Below are 10589 nucleotides of genomic sequence, written 5' to 3'. Positions count from 1 at the left end.
GTCTCGAGTATTGACCTCATTATATGAGTCGAGTGAATTCGGCCTCCCCTTACTGGGAAGACAACCAACGCATTACATCTGTCAAGTGATCAACGTGTGATCAAGAATACTGAAACTCAAAAAAAAAAAAACAATACAAAAGTATAATACTATAAAACGCAGCTGATCATCGTATGATTTGGGCTAGATGTCGCATCCAAGCCTCATATTTTGCTAGACCTTGTGGTTTTTGACTTTTTTCAATCATGTGTCAATTTCATCTCATGACTATTACTAAATTTAGTTCTATTCTATGAAAAGAATCTTGTTTCGGCCTTCCGTTTGTTTGAAGTCGTTCAGACTAAAAAATGATTTAACATTTTGAAATTATTGTTTCTTGATTTCTTTTTTTTTTTTTCTTAAAAGTATAATATTAATCGATACAGTTTGACTTTTTTTATTTTTTTTTTTGTTGATAATTGGTAGGAAGTATTTTTTTATATTGTATAGTTAGTGGATTGTGAGACCTTTAACTTTTTGAAGTACTCCTATGAATATATGTGAGCCTCTATGGTTTATCTATTGTTAGGTTTACTATAACTAGAGATAAATTATACTTCATCTGTTTCAATATATTTAGACACATTTTTTCAAGAACGCTTGCCAACATATAACTTTAATTAGTAATATCTCTAATTTCTACATGTACAAATTTTTTTTAAAAAATGATATTCATAATGTATATATCGAAATGAATCTAACAAGATCTCAATAAATATATTTTTCTTTACAAAATATCACAAAACACGGTCAAAATAAAGTGGGTAAATAGTACAAAAAGTCAAACAATATTATTCATTTTGAAATACAATAAGTATTAGTGGGTTGGAGAGAGTCCAATGTATTTGTTGATTGTCACTGCAGTTGAGAAATTCCTAATTCTTCTTAGGAAAGAATAAGGGTTGTTCATATAAATGGAGTGGCATCGTAATTTTTAAACGAGGAAGGTTAGAGAAGAAAACTTTAAAACAAAAACAAACGAAAACTTCATATTGTTTAATGATGTACTTATTAAATTTATAAGTTCATATTTAACAATTTACTCTGTCAAATCCATTCTTAAAAGATCTTCCTACTTTTTGTTTCAATATATTTTCAAACGATTTTTTCACTTTTATTTTATTTTCTATTCTGTAATAATTTGTTCTTTTTCACGCAACTTTATTAAACTGTATATATTTACACTCTCATAACCACATTCTCCTTTCTAATTAAATAAATAAGAAGACCCTTTGAATATTATCTCTCATCTTTGCCTTGGTTTTTTTGTTGCTACAGTAACTAATTCTAAAGAACAATTATTAATTAAAGTTATGAGCTCTTATTTAAGTGAAATAACATTTATATAAGAACTTTTATATTTTTGAATAAGAGATCTTTAAGAAAATATTATAAAAAGTTAATTTTTTAAAAAAAAAAAATGCATCCACATAAATCTAACAAAATTACACATGACAACGTTTTTCCTAAAATAAATCATCAAAGACAATTTAAATGTAAGATGTAAATAATACACAAAATTTAAATGGTGCAATTAGTTCTAAACGGAGGAAGTAACTTACGGTAAATGAATGTTCTGGAAATTATTTGCGCAATTTGCAATCTCAAATACCTTTTAAAATTGTGTTATGTACCACATGATTTCCCCTCTCGTTCCGATCCTCTTCCCCTCTACTCCCAATGGCACTTCATCCTACCAAAATTTTTTTTTTTGAGGGGAAAACGTGCAAGTTATATTAAGGTAGGGACAATGAATCCATCAGTACATATGGAGCTATATCAGAGGGAACATGATTCTCCCATCTTTGCTCAATCCCAAAAGGCATTAGTCTTGCGAGGTGATGGGCCACGAAATTGCCCTCCCTACGCACATGAGACCATACAACTACCTCAAAAACATTACACAAGGAAAGAATATCAGCTAGAATAGAATCAAGGTCAGAGAAGTAAATAACTCCTTTAGACAAGCGGGAAACTAGAGACAGGCAATCCGATTCAAAAATCACATGAGAATGGTTGTGAAGACGAGCTAGCCGGGCCGCTAAACACAAAGCTTTTCCTTCAGCCACAGCCACCGGCCACCAGGCCCTGACGCGACGGCACACCGACCACAGAACCTGCCCTTGGTCATTTCGAGCCACTGCACCAAGACCAATCCACCCGTCAGCCCCGACAGAGGCATCCGAATTGATTTTCACCGAGCCTACTGCAGGAGGGGCCCATTGCCGAGCTCCGCTGCCTTCCCTGGACCTGCTGGGCGCATAGATACGTTGCGCATATGCTACGTAGTCCAGTCGAGCCTTGTGAGCTCGCTCCACCAACATCAGATTGTTTACTCCACCCCCAGCGAATAGAACTTGGTTCCGCCGAAACCAAACCATCCAGGCTACCACACCAACAACACTCACCCTGTAACAGCCCGCACTTCCGAGCTGCTAGCTAAACACACTTAAGATACGCAAATTACAATTAACGCTTAATGACCTCGAATTATATTCACTTGCAGCGGAAACATAACCGATAGAACGATCCTGGACCTGTGGGTCAGGGCCCACAACAAATCATCCTCAATAACCAAATAACATATTACACAATACCTTGCTCGACTTCTAAAGCAATATAATAATTTATTCACAAATAAGGATATATAATCCTAAATACAACCTCTGAACCATCACATCTAATTATAACCTTGATAACTAAATTCTTCCTTTTACTCCATTCCGAGCTTTCCACACACGAACCTGCAAGATCACTAACAATGAACTCTGCCCCACCAGGACAGGTTACAAGAACAAAATCAGGAAAACTGAGTACACACTGTCCAACCAGAACATCTTTTCAGTGGCTTAAAACAAATTTAAGATTTAAATTTATCTTATGAAACAATTGTAATCAAAATCTTACGAGACATTTGAAATCAAGATATAGCGAAGCCATAAATAAAGAATTATATAACAAATATTTGAACACAATTTGTAATGTTACTAATACGATCTTTCGAAGTCAACTCTAACATACTTTACTTCAATAAATCTCCCCCTTCTGTGGATCATACACAAAAACATTTAATCCATATGTATATCGTAGTTAACTCTTGCATAAATTCCTAACAAGTTTCTTGGTAAATCATTTCCATAATCGGCGCATGAATTCCATAACTTGGGTGAGAAAACATAATTTCAGAAATTAAAGTTTGAAATAACTTTCCACGAGACCACTCGAATACTCAAATACATATTCTATTTTCTTTCAGAAATCATATTATACTGGGGAAGAGAACACGAATAGAGTTGCCTTTCAGGCGAATTCTCTAAGCTTTTTACAAGGGACGTCTCCCTCTTCCATTTTATACTGCTTGCAAGACTTTTAGGTCATGACCCCACATAACGGAGCAATACCCGCTCCAGAGCAATACCCGCTCTAACACATAATGAGCAAACCTGCTCGACAAATGTTGTTCGTCACTGCTTAGCAGCTTCTTCCCCTCATAAAACAGAATCATAAATTCATATTTTCGAAAATTCAGATTCTTAAATCTCAAATTGTCATAATAGAATCACTTTCGGGTATTAGATATACCCAAATTAAATTACTTGCATAATATAATTGAGTTTCTATTAACTTGGTATAAATCAGCCTTTTATAAAAGTTCTTCGGCTAAATCCCTTTCAAACACGGACTTTAAAGAAACTATGCTTCGATCTCATAAAAGATTCTCCAAAACAAAACATTGTTTACCAAAAGATCATCACCCAATTTAGAGTTTCTATTCTATATAAACTTATATCTAACACAATTGCTCTTTACGAAGAATAACCTTTCCATTTAATCATATTTAGCAATCCATCAAACTTATAACCATCTCCAACCAAAATCCATTTTCAAGGATTCAGAATTTTCTAAAGACTACATCTGAAAAATATGATATATCCTTCAGTCTGAAGTTTCTCTTCCTCCCCAAAACATATTCAGAAAACTTACTTATAACTTTACAATGTCATATTAAATCTAATATCCCAAATGATTTATTGCTGGCTCCAATAATACCGTAAATTCTCAGTGTATACCAAAGTAGTTTCTTCCACAGAATATCTAAAGGTGCTTTTGAAGAATATAATTTAATTATAATCTGGATGTCTTTTCCTCACAAACATATACATAATAATCGAAAACTCCTTCCTTTTGAAGACCCATATTATAGTCATAATGATTCACATCACAAGCATCTATCTATAAGTTACATCCACAATATAATTTCATAACTTGTCTAGTGAATATAACGATTATACTTGATAATTATATCTGAGCACTCCCACTTATGAACTCATTTATATACAACCATAATTTACAAATAGAAACCTATAACATAATCACCCAACATCCCATTTAATACTCTTAAGTCTCATAAATAATTAAGTTTAGTACAACGAATGGTAGTACTTAGATAGTGTAAGTTTAGATCAGGTCGTTCAAAATCTTAACTCCTAAACTTATCATACTTTGCAGTAGAAGGTTCAATATAATAATATCAGCTTTGAACAATACACTAATTGCTTATCAAATACTCTATTTATAAATACAATAAGCTTATAAAATATCTCAATCAATGCAGCTTAAAGCTTCCGAAAAGAGCATCATAAATTAATGCTAAAAATAAATGTTTTTCAGAGAACTCTCATGATAATACAAAAATACCAATTTTCAATCAAAAATGGATGGACAATGTGTACCTCTATGCATCTTCAAATAGCATTCTACTCCAAAATTATATTCGAGAATCCAATATCCATCTCCAAGTTATACTCAAGTTCCACAATCATTCACCTCATAGGAACAATAAAAATTAGTATCCATCTTTAGAACAATTCGTATTGACAATCTTAACTTGATTATATATTTCTAAACTCTTTATGAACTAATTATTATAACTCTTATACACACACCCTTATTATAATCCAACACATATTATAACTCTAATAACTTCATCAATCAACTGATAGACCCATATCTAAATTACATATTGCGAAGAAAAAGCTGCAACCTTTATTTGTATATTTTGATCAAAACTCATGAACTAACCAATATCATACCATAAGCTAATCCCAATTCTCATTCGGAACAACCAGCAAATATAACTCTTTAAAAAATATATATTAACTTCTAAAAAAATTACATAACTAACTAATTTCATAAAATCCATTGAATACTTTTACCAACCCTTCATCTCAACTGATTTTGCAAACATTTAGACCTGAATTTATTTGTGAAATCATGAAGTAAAACCCATCATAATTTGAATTAGTGTTACAAATACAATAGAAGAATAAAGTATGTATACTATAAATTGGAGGAATGAAGATAAATCACCAACAAAATTGCATACCTTGATAGAATTTGGCTCAAATTGAATTGGGTCTCCTTCAAATCAAAACAAGAAAGAATCGATGACAACAACAACATGCAACAGCCACAACACCAACCAAACTCGTAGCAGCAGCATCCACGAAGAAGAGGAGAGAGAAAAACGCTGCAACAGCGGCAACAACAACTACAACTTCCAGAGAGCATAACTCTTAGCTCCGAACTCCGATTGAAGAAATTTTTGGCCTAAATTCAATATCTTAAGAGATCTACAACTTTTATGAAGGAACAAAGACTAAAAAATGAGAGTATGATGCTTGAATTTGACGGACAGAACAGAGGAGTGAGAGGAATGTCGGTGAATGAGAGGATGCGAGAATGAAAACTAAGAATTGGTGTTTCTTAAATTTTCTAGTGCTGAATAATAAGAATTTGAGATGGATTTGCTAGTTATAAACTTAAGTATCAGATTAAACATTGGAAATTTGACAACTCAAGGTTTTGAGTTTGTTGCCTTCACTTTCTTTTGACACGATGACAGAGAAAAAGGAGAGAGAAAGCATGAAATGTTAATATATTTTGACACCGTAATTACATTGAGGGAGAATACATTTTTTTTCTAAACTAAAAATACTAATCCTTAAACCATATAAGCAAATACATTATAGAACATAATTTTCCTTTTGTCTTAAAACACTAAATTTCTTTAAGAAAATCCCATCAACTTATACCAAAATATCGTAATTAATTATAAGATAAATAATTAGCCCTTAATTAAATCTGCTTAAAATACACGGGCTATTACAATATACCACCCTTAAAATAAATTTCGTCCTCGAAATTTAAAAATATAAAACTTTAAATCATTTCAAAACGAATACATAACATAAAACATTTCACAAAAATTAGCTCAGAACTCATAATAAACTATAATATCTCAAAAGAAAAATTTCCTAACTTTCTGCAATCTCAATCAATATAATTCGATCTTTCTCTTATAACCACTCAAATCTAAAACCCAATAGACTTTCCACTTTTCCAAATTTCGCAACAGTCAACCTTTAATTTCTCATTTTTAGTTCCTCAATTTTCAACTAACTAATAACCCAATCAATTTCAAACATTCCCAAATATCTTCCTTAACCTCATTTGCCATGATATGAAGATCACGACAACTCTAAAATAACCATGCTCTGATACCACCTGTAACAGCCCGCACTTCCGAGCTGCTAGCTAAACACACTTAAGATACGCAAATTACAATTAACGCTTAATGACCTCGAATTATATTCACTTGCAGCGGAAACATAACCATAGAACGATCCTGGACCTGTGGGTCAGGGCCCACAACAAATCATCCTCAATAACCAAATAAACATATTACACAATACCTTGCTCGACTTCTAAAGCAATATAATAATTTATTCACAAATAAGGATATATAATCCTAAATACAACCTCTGAACCATCACATCTAATTATAACCTTGATAACTAAATTCTTCCTTTTACTCCATTCCGAGCTTTCCACACACGAACCTGCAAGATCACTAACAATGAACTCTGCCCCCACCAGGACAGGTTACAAGAACAAAATCAGGAAAACTGAGTACACACTGTCCAACCAGAACATCTTTTCAGTGGCTTAAAACAAATTTAAGATTTAAATTTATCTTATGAAACAATTGTAATCAAAATCTTACGAGACATTTGAAATCAAGATATAGCGAAGCCATAAATAAAGAATTATATAACAAATATTTGAACACAATTTGTAATGTTACTAATACGATCTTTCGAAGTCAACTCTAACATACTTTACTTCAATAAATCTCTCCCCCTTCTGTGGATCATACACAAAAACATTTAATCCATATGTATATCGTAGTTAACTCTTGCATAAATTCCTAACAAGTTTCTTGGTAAATCATTTCCATAATCGGCGCATGAATTCCATAACTTGGGTGAGTAAAACATAATTTCAGAAATTAAAGTTTGAAATAACTTTCCACGAGACCACTCGAATACTCAAATACATATTCTATTTTCTTTCAGAAATCATATTATACTGGGGAAGAGAACACGAATAGAGTTGCCTTTCAGGCGAATTCTCTAAGCTTTTTACAAGGGACGTCTCCCTCTTCCATTTTATACTGCTTGCAAGACTTTTAGGTCATGACCCCACATAACGGAGCAATACCCGCTCCAGAGCAATACCCGCTCTAACACATAATGAGCAAACCTGCTCGACAAATGTTGTTCGTCACTGCTTAGCAGCTTCTTCCCCTCATAAAACAGAATCATAAATTCATATTTTCGAAAATTCAGATTCTTAAATCTCAAATTGTCATAATAGAATCACTTTCGGGTATTAGATATACCCAAATTAAATTACTTGCATAATATAATTGAGTTTCTATTAACTTGGTATAAATCAGCCTTTTATAAAAGTTCTTCGGCTAAATCCCTTTCAAACACGGACTTTAAAGAAACTATGCTTCGATCTCATAAAAGATTCTCCAAAACAAAACATTGTTTACCAAAAGATCATCACCCAATTTAGAGTTTCTATTCTATATAAACTTATATCTAACACAATTGCTCTTTACGAAGAATAACCTTTCCATTTAATCATATTTAGCAATCCATCAAACTTATAACCATCTCCAACCAAAATCCATTTTCAAGGATTCAGAATTTTCTAAAGACTACATCTGAAAAATATGATATATCCTTCAGTCTGAAGTTTCTCTTCCTCCCCCAAAACATATTCAGAAAACTTACTTATAACTTTACAATGTCATATTAAATCTAATATCCCAAATGATTTATTGCTGGCTCCAATAATACCGTAAATTCTCAGTGTATACCAAAGTAGTTTCTTCCACAGAATATCTAAAGGTGCTTTTGAAGAATATAATTTAATTATAATCTGGATGTCTTTTCCTCACAAACATATACATAATAATCGAAAACTCCTTCCTTTTGAAGACCCATATTATAGTCATAATGATTCACATCACAAGCATCTATCTATAAGTTACATCCACAATATAATTTCATAACTTGTCTAGTGAATATAACGATTATACTTGATAATTATATCTGAGCACTCCCACTTATGAACTCATTTATATACAACCATAATTTACAAATAGAAACCTATAACATAATCACCCAACATCCCATTTAATACTCTTAAGTCTCATAAATAATTAAGTTTAGTACAACGAATGGTAGTACTTAGATAGTGTAAGTTTAGATCAGGTCGTTCAAAATCTTAACTCCTAAACTTATCATACTTTGCAGTAGAAGGTTCAATATAATAATATCAGCTTTGAACAATACACTAATTGCTTATCAAATACTCTATTTATAAATACAATAAGCTTATAAAATATCTCAATCAATGCAGCTTAAAGCTTCCGAAAAGAGCATCATAAATTAATGCTAAAAATAAATGTTTTTCAGAGAACTCTCATGATAATACAAAAATACCAATTTTCAATCAAAAATGGATGGACAATGTGTACCTCTATGCATCTTCAAATAGCATTCTACTCCAAAATTATATTCGAGAATCCAATATCCATCTCCAAGTTATACTCAAGTTCCACAATCATTCACCTCATAGGAACATAAAAATTAGTATCCATCTTTAGAACAATTCGTATTGACAATCTTAACTTGATTATATATTTCTAAACTCTTTATGAACTAATTATTATAACTCTTATACACACACCCTTATTATAATCCAACACATATTATAACTCTAATAACTTCATCAATCAACTGATAGACCCATATCTAAATTACATATTGCGAAGAAAAAGCTGCAACCTTTATTTGTATATTTTGATCAAAACTCATGAACTAACCAATATCATACCATAAGCTAATCCCAATTCTCATTCGGAACAACCAGCAAATATAACTCTTTAAAAAAATATATATTAACTTCTAAAAAAATTACATAACTAACTAATTTCATAAAATCCATTGAATACTTTTACCAACCCTTCATCTCAACTGATTTTGCAAACATTTAGACCTGAATTTATTTGTGAAATCATGAAGTAAAACCCATCATAATTTGAATTAGTGTTACAAATACAATAGAAGAATAAAGTATGTATACTATAAATTGGAGGAATGAAGATAAATCACCAACAAAATTGCATACCTTGATAGAATTTGGCTCAAATTGAATTGGGTCTCCTTCAAATCAAAACAAGAAAGAATCGATGACAACAACAACATGCAACAGCCACAACACCAACCAAACTCGTAGCAGCAGCATCCACGAAGAAGAGGAGAGAGAAAAACGCTGCAACAGCGGCAACAACAACTACAACTTCCAGAGAGCATAACTCTTAGCTCCGAACTCCGATTGAAGAAATTTTTGAGCCTAAATTCAATATCTTGAAGAGATCTACAACTTTTATGAAGGAACAAAGACTAAAAAATGAGAGTATGATGCTTGAATTTGACGGACAGAACAGAGGAGTGAGAGGAATGTCGGTGAATGAGAGGATGCGAGAATGAAAACTAAGAATTGGTGTTTCTTAAATTTTCTAGTGCTGAATAATAAGAATTTGAGATGGATTTGCTAGTTATAAACTTAAGTATCAGATTAAACATTGGAAATTTGACAACTCAAGGTTTTGAGTTTTGTTGCCTTCACTTTCTTTTGACACGATGACAGAGAAAAAGGAGAGAGAAAGCATGAAATGTTAATATATTTTGACACCTCAACTACATTGAGGGAGAATACATTTTTTTTTTCTAAACTAAAAATACTAATCCTTAAACCATATAAGCAAATACATTATAGAGCATAATTTTCCTTTTGTCTTAAAACACTAAATTTCTTTAAGAAAATCCCATCAACTTATACCAAAATATCGTAATTAATTATAAGATAAATAATTAGCCCTTAATTAAATCTGCTTAAAATACACGGGCTATTACACACCCTCTCGTCATTAACATCCTCCCATGACTCCAACATCTCCATCCAACTCGTCTCTCTCGCAGGGACTAAGTCTGCTAATCCAGCTTATTCCCACACTTCTTTAACCCGATTACACACAAATAAAGCATGAGTAAGGGTCTCCGGTTCCGCATTACACAAGGGGCAAGTATCATCATCAAGCAAGTGGCGGTATTTTAAAAGAGACCTTA

General features: G+C 32.2%; 2 long non-coding RNA genes across 2 annotated transcripts; both read right to left on the bottom strand.

Annotated features, from left to right (window-relative positions):
• Positions 1 to 2508: 2508 nt before the first annotated feature.
• LOC130591646 (uncharacterized) lies at positions 2509 to 5419 on the bottom strand. The gene is made up of 2 exons (XR_008969627.1): positions 4773 to 5419; positions 2509 to 2807 (listed from the first exon to the last, which is right to left on the bottom strand). It is a non-coding gene; the product is annotated as an uncharacterized LOC130591646 (long non-coding RNA).
• Positions 5420 to 6783: 1364 nt separating this feature from the next.
• LOC104883450 (uncharacterized) lies at positions 6784 to 10319 on the bottom strand. The gene is made up of 3 exons (XR_007274099.2): positions 9589 to 10319; positions 8936 to 9029; positions 6784 to 6965 (listed from the first exon to the last, which is right to left on the bottom strand). It is a non-coding gene; the product is annotated as an uncharacterized LOC104883450 (long non-coding RNA).
• Between the last annotated feature and the right edge of the window lie 270 nt (positions 10320 to 10589).

Source organism: Beta vulgaris, chromosome 5, assembly GCF_026745355.1.
Source record: "Beta vulgaris subsp. vulgaris cultivar EL10 chromosome 5, EL10.2, whole genome shotgun sequence".
Lineage (NCBI taxonomy): Eukaryota > Viridiplantae > Streptophyta > Magnoliopsida > Caryophyllales > Amaranthaceae > Beta > Beta vulgaris.
Note: the sequence above shows the minus strand (reverse complement) of the source record. Positions and strands in the feature narration are given on the sequence as shown.